Below are 10,097 nucleotides of genomic sequence, written 5' to 3'. Positions count from 1 at the left end.
AAGCAGTCTACTCAAGGCGACACATCTGATGCAGTTTGCTCACATACTTCTACTCCTACTGCTCCATTGCCTACTACGGTTTGCTCATCCACTTCTGCTGATTCATCACAAATTCAGAATCAGGTTGCTGTATAGGTATTAAAATTCACGACTTCACTCCCATTCCTATTGAGGTATGTGTAGACGATATCTGCTGTACTCCTAAATGTAGGGAAAATGTTAAAGGGTTCAAAGAGCAGGCAGACTCGCTCGTTATGCAACTTCAATATACAAGATCTAATAATTATGAAATCAAAAAGAAACTGAACGGATACAAGGATATAGTGGAGGTACAAAAGCTTGATATCCGTAAGTTGCATGACGATCTGAGTGAAGCAAATTGTAGATGTCTCCACATCAAAGAATTATCTGAAAATTTAACTGTTGAACTTGATAATTTAAAATCAACTTTTGAAAACACGGAAATTAATTTCAAGAAATTTGACGTGTCTAGTGAGAAAGTTGAGAAAATGATTAATCAACAGTTGAAATATAGCAAAAAGGAAGTGAGGAACAAAGGATTAGGATAATCTGCCTGAGAGGGAATATGGGACACCTCGGGATAGGAAGGTTAAGCCTTAGAAATCTAGGAAAGTAAAGATCACAAGGCCTGATAAAATAGAAATCATTTTGGAAAACAGGCCTACAAGAAAACATTTGTCAAACCCGCTGATGTTTCCAAACAGATCGAGACTCTAAGTTTTGTGAATAATGCGCATATTGACAAACATTTTCAAGTGTTAGATGACAATGAGTCAATTTTTTCTTAAAATTTACCTGAATCGCAAAAACAAGAAGAAGAGTCTAAAATAAAATCAAATAACTTTGAGTTTGGCATGATGAATGAGTTTGCTGAATTCATCGAAGGGTATGGGTCTAGCAAGCAAAATGAAACGACTTCTTTATCTGATTCGTCATGTGACTCCTCAGAGATAGATAACTGTGAAAAGTCAGAGTTAGTTGATTCAGTCGAGTCTAGTAACGAATCACCTGAAATAGTTGAATCAGAACCAACAATAGTAGAATCTGAGCCACCTGTTCCATCTGACTCCAAATCTGAATTACCTGAAGCAACTGATTGTGAGAAATTGGAATCAGTTGAATCTAGTGAATCCAGCTGTGAGTCTTATGAAGCAGCTAACTCAGCAGCAGAGGATTCAGCAGAGCCGCTACAAAAGGAATGTAACTCAGGTGGTTCAGCTGAATCAAGCAGTGAAACAATGACTGAGCCCACAACATCTGAAATTGAAATAACAAGGCAAGTCCCTGATTTTAATTGTGTGAATGTTACTGATGCGTCTACTTCATGTACAGATGAGGTAATAATAGAGGATTGGGTTGAAGGGGATGATATTGTTTACCAAAAGGTTAACGATGTTTGTTCAAAAACATCAAATTTGTTTGCTGATGCCCCTCCATATGTGAGAAAGGTTGTCTCTAAGCCAGCTTTGAGTGGCCCTTCAAACAAATATGTGCCTCCAAAGCCAACAGTTAGAACACAAAATGCTAAATCAAGTGAATGTACTAACTGTTGTAAACATAAACAAATGAAACAGGGGAGAAAGTCTGAACAGTTTGCAAACAAATCATCCAACAATTGTTATAACTCATACTCAGCATCAGTTTGGAACGAATGGATCGGGATATGCCCCTTACATAAAGAAGCAAACATGCTACAACTGCGGCATGCCCGGTCACATTGCAAGGAATTTCACATATCGTCCCTATGTGCCATATTATACACAGCATCAGAAGGTTACACCTAGGTATAGATCTTATTCTAAGCCGATGAAGGTTGAAAAGCCTAAGGCAATGATGAATAAGCATCCCCAAGTTAAAGCATCTGATGGGGATTGGAATGCTACCAAAGTTAAAAGAAAGCCAGCTTTGAAACCAAAACAAGTTTTGATAAACAAAATGGTTGAAAAGCAAACTATTTTGTCCAAGGCACCTAAGAAATTAGATAAGCCTAAACAAGTTTGGAAGGCAAAACATAATGCAGCAACATCACCAGTCCTTGAATCAAAAGGGGGCATGTGCTTTCGAGAAGTGTCTTATATTGATGCTTCAGGAATACCCAGGACCACGATGGCCTGGGTAGCAATGTCTTAATGATCTCCTTATTTTTCAGGGACAACCAAGGAGGAGCTGTTGACAATCCTTGGATGTTGATAGCGGTTGTTCCAGATACATAACGGGTAACATCTCACTGTTGTAAAAAGGTATATTCTTTTACAGTTGATATGTTTCATTTAAAGGAGATATGAGAAGTAAGTAAGACAGGATCAACGAAAACGTACAAAATTTAAATTTCGTATTCCTATTTCAATATTGATTAGTCTTAAATCTTATGATGGAACGGTTAGGCAAAAACAACAAAAATATTTTTATTTTCTTTTGTGTTTCTCTTTGTACATACATATTCGTTGTTAGGTAAATCTGCGCATAAAATTTATGCACAAATTTAGGGGGATATCCATATCTGTAAATAGAGAAAATAAAAAAATACAAAAACATTTGAAAAACAGAAAAATCAAAAATATTTTGTTGCATAAATGGTAAATGAAATAATTTCACTATGTGGATTAAGGCTGACTCTTGTAAGACCAATATTGAAATGGTCTGACTCTAGAGTGATATGTTGGTAGATTCTTTGACTGGTTCTGTGCAGAACACTAATATTATTCTATGACCTCATGAAAGAACGTCACTTGGAATTAGGACATGGCTATTTGAATGCGTGTGTGATGTCCCGATACACACAATTTCATTCTAGTTCTGAAATCTTTTATGACCAACTCGTGTATCTCCTTTGTTTTGCGTGAGCAAAGACCTGGAGGTGCTAGGAAATGTCAGCTTCTGTTTTGCGTGAGCAAAGACCTAGCTGTATGTTATCGCGCTATAGATTAATTACACCCGCAAGAGGCCCTCTAGTGCCCAAAAGAAACCTGAAAAACCTATATCAAACTGAGAAAAAGTCATTTGATCTTTATATTATATCCATCTCTGCAAATGATCTATTATGTTCTCTTCTCAATCCAGTTCCAGTCAAGGTTTCAGAATCCTAGAACGGGCTTGTGAAATATGTGGTAGGGAAACTGCATGTATGATAGCGTGTTCTGATTAAAAATTCGAGGATTTGATTGTGATTGAATTGAGTGCTCATATAAATTAAAATGAAAACATGATAAATCAGTTGCAGACCGTCACTTGAAAAAGGCCTAGGGAGATAAGTTTAAGTGGACAGATATACTGGCAATCGCTCGGATCACCCAAAGTAAATTAGTGTTGATAAGTGTAGTCTGGTCTGAAACACTGTGATTTGATCCCATTGCAACTGTAATAGTATAATTAGTTTCTTTGTTTATTTGTGTTTTAGTTATATTGTTAGTTTTTATAAAATCAAAAATCCAAAAATAGAGTGCTTATTTGTTTTATTAAAATTTAACCGTTCTTGAAGATTTGATTAATCATCATAAATTGAAAGAAATTTGAATTGTGAAACCTGAGTACAAATACTTGGATGTACCAAGTGTTCATGTGATATTTCCCTCTGTTGTTTAGAAATGTTGCTTATGAATTTCTGAGCATGTGCAGAATTTGATTTAAATCAAGAAACAGGGGTTGTTTAAGGTTGAGATGCTGTTGGCTGCTGATAAAGCATGAAGCGTCACAACAACAAGATGTGCCTGAGTCAGAAGAACCAGATACAAGTCATCATCTGACAGTGATAGTACATTTGAAGAAGTACATGTGAACCTGCTTGATAGAGAAGACATTGACAAATAAAAGAGTTGCTGATGCGGGCCTAAGTGTGGAGGAACGGGCTATTTTGTATTTGGAGGCCCAAGACCGCGTAACAAAAGGGGCTTCACTAAAATGGCTCTAACTTAGGCTACCGAGGTCCGTTTTCGGTGTGCGACCAGGCGAAACGAACATGAGAACGCGCTCCATCTTGCTGCAAACCGTCTACGGGGGTTTGGGTCATTGTCCAGGCCAAAAAACGTTTATTTCCATTACTTATTTGCATTTTTATGTTTTTTGAACTATTTTGGGCTTTTGTTTTAGGCCGTGTGTGTGGCCCGTTATCTTTTTTTAGGCCCATTTCAAATTTCGGTTTCTATTTATATGTCCCTCTAGTAATATGAATGATCAGAATTGAATTTTGAAACTATCGAATTTTCACTTCAAATTCCGTGGCCTTTGGGTTGCAATTTGGGGGTTGGGGAAGAACTACACGGGTATTCGTAGAATCAACGTGTTGATCTTCATTTTCCGTATCACGCGCTACATCAGTTGCTTAGAATCCTCCACTTGCATTCTTTTCAACAAGATTTTCAAGCAAAGCTGGTCGTGTTTAAGAAGAACAAAGAGCCAAAGTTTCAGAATGAAGACATGAAGTATCTTCCCACATGATGAAGACAACGGTTTGATAAAGACACCATAAACCTAGGGGGATATTGTAAGGCCCTATAATTGAGTAGGTTTACGCTTATCTTTATCAAACACAATTATAAGCTATTGGGCTTAGCTTTGTAGTGGGTAAGATAGGTTTGGGATAAGCCATGTGGGTTAATTAAATAAATTGGGCTTGTAGCATACATGTGGGCTTGGCCCAACTTGTAACTAGGTCACCCTATGTCACTATAAATAGGGTGAACCTAGTTCATTAGAAGGTTGGTTGTTCACATTTTCTCTTCTTCTAGTCATATTTCTAAATTCTTGTGGTGTACCGTGTGCACTTTGATATTCAGTCAATACAAATCGTTCTTGTTCTTGTTCTTATCACTTTCATCAGTATTCCGCACTCGTGATTGTGATTTTGATATCCGATTAGTAGTTTTGGGACTTACACTCGGCAAGTTGCGCCAATCCTTCTTTATTGCATTTTATGTTGGTTTTTGCTATCTTTTTGCTTCTTTTGTTCTTTTAAGCTCTTTTAACCCTGTTTATTAAAAAGGAACAAAGAAACGCGTTTTTTCCAACATTAGTACTGAAAAAGAGGTGATTTTATGTCGTATTTAATATAATTTATATGTTGTATTTTAAGCACATCAGTGTTGCTTTGGATCACCGAATCCACTTGGGATGAATTATAGTTATGTTATTGTCAAGAGGTGAGGTTAATTAGCTCAAAGACCCGAATCCTTGCTAAGGCTACTGACGAATTTCTATTAGATTTAAAAAATGTGACTTTAAGGTTAAAATAAAACTAGAGCCGATTAAAGATAATTCATTTCCCAATTTAAAGGAAGGTTCTTTTTAAGGAACAATCCCCTAATATTTGGTTAATTACATCCAACTACTCTTCTTTCTTTTACGTTATTCTCATGGTTTACGATCTTTTATTTGGCATACCTTTGTCTCACTCTAAACGTAGCAAGGATATATATATCTAAGTCCTCCACATGGGTGCTAATGACACATGTGATCAATTAGAGTGATTGATCATTAAGGCATTATAATAATAAAAAATATATATAAAGAGCACTCATAAATGAGTTGTACGTGGACCACCACAAAACTCACATCGTTGTTGAGCATAATACTTAGCAAAATCGAAAAACTCCATCTACATATATTTTGGACTTTATGAGTCCATACCTACAGAACAAAACAAAATAAAAGAAAGAGTAAACTTCAATTTTCGTCCTTATGGTTTGCTAATTTAAACACTTCCAGTCCAATAGTTTAAACATTGCATTTATCATCCATTAGTTTCCTGATTTTAACAGTTTCAGCCACACCACTGACACTGGTGTGGACTGAAACTATTAAAATCAAGAAACTAATGGACTGAAACTGTTAAAATCAGGAAAGGAAACTAATGGATGATAAATGTAATTTATAAACTATTGGACTGAAAGTGTTAAAATCAGCAAACCACAAGGACAAAAATTGAGGTTTACTCTAAAAGAAAAGATTGAAACAAAAGATGAGAAGTAAACTTGTTAGATCTTTCTTAAAATAACCGTATCCCTGACATCGGCGTCAAAAACATGTTGTGTCTGTGTCGTAGTGTTTTGGTCTACTTAATTTAATAAGTTTTAGCACATATTAATGTTTATGTAAAAACCAAGTATCAAACCCAAAGGATACGACTTTTATTAGTTAACTTTAAATTACCAACAAGTTATTATTTATCTTTTGTTAATCTTATATTAAAACACGAAAATAAAAGCATGTATTAGATGAGTAGTAGAGAATATTAAGAGCATGTGGAGTGTTCTTTTGGATCTTCGAATTCACTTGGATGAACTACAGTTATGTTATTGGCAAGAGGTGACGTTAGGATACCACAATTTTTATTAGATTTACAAAATGTGATTTTCATGTTAAATATAGTTAGATCCGAATAAAGATAATTTATTGCCCAATCTTCGTAGAAGTTTTTTAAAGGAACAATCCCCTAATATTAGGTTTATTACATCTGTATACTCTTCTTTGTTTTACATTGTTCTCATGGCTTACACTTCTCTATTTGGCATACCTTTATCTCATTTCAAAGGTACCAAAGATATATCTAAGTGCTCCCCACGGGTGCTAATGACACTTGTGACTAATTAGGGTGATTGATCGTTTTAAAAAAGTTGGCGTTATAATAATAAAATACATATAAAGACGCATAGTATTTTAACATGGGATCAACACAACTTATCCATAAGATCACTGATTCAAGTCACGTTTATTTCACTGAAGATAAAAAACTAAGGATTCATTTGCGAAGAAAATACATTATACGAAAAAAAACTCCAAACTTTATTAATATGTTCCCATGGATCAAATTTATCAGTTATATCCCAAAACAAAACTTAAAGAATGTTTATTAAGCCAAAAAATCACAATTTAGTGCACCCGTAGTGGTTTCAAAACCGGAATGACTGGTTTATAGTGATAATGAAAACCTCATTTCCCCGTCCATCTGAAAAAAAAAAACAAGTTAATATAAGTTTGGTAGATTTGTTTAGGCGGGCTTGATCCGACCCGTGTCACACGTTATCTATAAAACTAATATAAAGGTAAAAAAATAACTAAATATCTCGGGTTATCGTTTATACCTTCAGCACTCTACAATTCGTAGATTTGCAGCACAACCAACTCCTCGATTAGCGTGCTGATTGGTTTCATCGCGTATTCGTACCCATCAAAGACGTGGCCTCCATAGTATGGCCCGCCCCGCTGTTTCCCAAACTCGTTTCTCTGCAACATTTTAATGTAATACGTGAGCTATCCCAAGATTGCAATTTATTGCTAGATGCACAACACTAAGCAGTTAATGCGGTCAAAAATCGGATATCGGTCAAGGACCGATATTTGAGTCATCGGTAATAGCGGTCACACCAGGGGACCGGCGGCCATATTACCTACATAGGAGCAACAAGAAAGTTACCTGTTTATTTTATTTGCTGGGGTACGTCCCCAATAAAGCCGCACAATCTGCTTGCCAATCGTGGTACCATTTAATTTCTGCAGTGCCTCTTCAGCATTATTTCTTATTTCTGCCAATATATGTTAGAAGGGCAACAAAACAGGTGGTCAACGATATGATTTTTTAATGAACTAACGAAATTTCATAACAAAAGGTGTACCTATTGGCAAATTGCACAAAGCCCCCGGTATATGTTCTTTTCTGGAGTTCTGCTAGCGTAGGCAACCGGTTTTGTTTCGCTCGCCACCCAAATATATTTATCTTTTTAGGGACCCATTTTACCCACTCAAAAAGGATAATCGGGGACTGCTCCAACGCAAAACAATTTCCTGCATGAGCTGACTGAAAACGACCCAGATGCTTCAGGTTCCCATTCCCACTTATCCCTATTTCCATTTAACTATAGACCCACCATCATTTCACTTAGAAAACCCAACTCTTGAATTTCTACATCATGTAGTGAACAACCTGGTCAATAGAAAAACATATTAATACGGACCATTTCAGACATGCAAACATCAAAATATGTATCTAAAATATTTGACCAGGCTTGACTTTAACTGAAAATCCTAAGATCTAGATTCAAGCCTTCAATTTCTAGGCACTTGATGAGCATTTTTTATTTCTAGGCATTCCCAAGGAATCTAGATGCAACCCTTCAAAATTCCAACAAAGAAAGTTAAAAAACATCAAATTACCAAAAGATTGATCATATGAGCATTTCTATAACAATTTTTGGAGACTGATAACGTCTCTCAGTGAACTGTTTAAGACTAAAAAATCTCCTCTAGTGATTGATTTATGCTTAATTAGTTAATTTGTAGAAAGGAAACTTTTGGCATCTTAGTTAGCTTCTAGAGTAACATTTTTTTATGATAAGCTGCAATAATTTGTTTCATACCCACATACTAAAAATTTTAAATATCATAGAGACTTGCTTTATAGCCCACATGTAAAAGGTTACCAATTTGTCAGAGTGTTGTTGAGGCAAATATGAAAAGAGACTTTCTTTGTTTTTTAATGACCAAATATGAATTAAAAAACATGTTTTTGTTACTTGCATATTGATCTCACAATTGATTTTGCATTGGTTTTAGCTGGCGTTTGTGATCTACTAGAAAACAAAAATCTTGTATTTCTTCGGACATCAATAGGAAAAGGGTACGCTCAACACCAAAACTCTAGGTTGATTACAATTTTTTTAATTGTAGTAAATGGTAAATGCCAAACCATATTTTTTGAAAGTACATGTTTAGAAATCGAGTTCTTAAACTTGTACCTCTTAATAACACGGGCCATAATAGTTGCCCGGCTGTACCAAAACTAGCAATTTGGTATAGAATCCCATTGAAATATACATGTGTCTTTCCCTCACTATCATGACAAAAAATAAATATGATTTACATGGTTTAGTAATTAATAAGGAAGATAAGAGAATACAGATATACAGAAGCATAAATTACCATGGATAGAAGTTTCGGTTATCATGATTTGCAGGAAGGAAGAGTCTCTCACGAAAGCCGAACCTTAAACCCTAAACCCTAAACCCTAAATCCTAAACCCTAAAGCCGAACCTTCGAAAGCCGAGTTATACCATGGATTTTTAAGTAGGGATCTAGAACATAATTTGATTCATATTCAAAATTGTTTAACAAAAGTAGTATTTTATTTTAAGAGAGCATTATAACATTCAAATGTTTACCTAACTCAAACCATATCTCATGGACAAAACCTGGTAGGAAAATCTTCTACGGGACAGAAGGGATGTGACGTTTCACGATGTTGTTGCCTTATCCGTCATCCCTTGGTCTTGTTGTTCTGAACATATACGTGAAAAAAAATCAATATAAAACAATTTATCCACATAAACCAATAGATTTGTTACCTTTTGGTTCATACAATAAATTACATTAACATTAGCATCTCGTTTCTCACATTTTAGAATTCTTCATTGAACAGGTCCGTACTTGGGTGACTCATAAACTGCATGAACAAGTACAAATCAGACTCCAAAACATAGAAGAACATGTTTCTTTGAAGGCTTCTCATAATCGAATCAAGAGCATAAAAGAAAACCCTAAAAATCAACCAGGTGGTTTATAAATTACAAGCCCTAACAGGAAGGTGAGAGTGAAAAAGGTATCAATAACCTGATGTTGATTAGCTGATGCAGAGGAACAATGCCGTGGAGGTAACGCTGGGGAGGAGGAGCAGCGGTGGAACTTTTGAAGGCTTTTCTCAATCAATCATCGTTCTTGGAGCAGAGAAAACAAGCGGCGTCTGAGGCAAAGGAATTAGGTTTTGAAAAATGAGGAGGAGATCTGAATGTACAGTATAAAGGCTTTTTTATGTTGAGTTTTTCAAGTGCCCGCCCAACATTTTTGATTTTGTGTTTTTCAAGTGCCCATCCAAGCTTTAAAATCCAGCCTAAGGAATTTCAGGGAGTTTGAAAGATGTAAAAATTTATTTATGCTTTAGAAAATTGTACAAGTTGCTTTCAAGACTTGTACATGTTGAAAAAGTGGCAAATGACCAAAGCTGCCCCTTGGATATGCATTATATATATAGTGTATATATATATATATATATATATATATAATTCCCAAATTTTTCCATTAAACAAATAGGG

At 35.5% G+C, this 10,097-nt stretch overlaps 1 long non-coding RNA gene across 4 annotated transcripts; it reads right to left on the bottom strand.

The window, feature by feature from the left end:
• Positions 1-6,709: 6,709 nt before the first annotated feature.
• LOC110927603 lies at positions 6,710-9,782 on the bottom strand. 4 transcript variants are annotated; one of them, XR_002585758.2, is made up of 8 exons: positions 9,619-9,782; positions 9,354-9,451; positions 8,932-9,286; positions 8,748-8,842; positions 7,629-7,936; positions 7,430-7,538; positions 7,098-7,239; positions 6,710-6,961 (listed from the first exon to the last, which is right to left on the bottom strand). It is a non-coding gene; the product is annotated as an uncharacterized LOC110927603 (long non-coding RNA). The 4 variants fall into 4 exon arrangements; XR_004888392.1 differs by having other exon boundaries at positions 8,748-9,286; XR_002585756.2 differs by lacking the exon at positions 8,748-8,842 and having other exon boundaries at positions 9,171-9,286.
• Between the last annotated feature and the right edge of the window lie 315 nt (positions 9,783-10,097).

This window comes from Helianthus annuus, chromosome 3, assembly GCF_002127325.2.
Source record: "Helianthus annuus cultivar XRQ/B chromosome 3, HanXRQr2.0-SUNRISE, whole genome shotgun sequence".
NCBI lineage: Eukaryota > Viridiplantae > Streptophyta > Magnoliopsida > Asterales > Asteraceae > Helianthus > Helianthus annuus.
The sequence above is the reverse complement of the archived record's forward strand: the minus strand, read 5'-3'. Positions and strand labels throughout refer to the sequence as shown.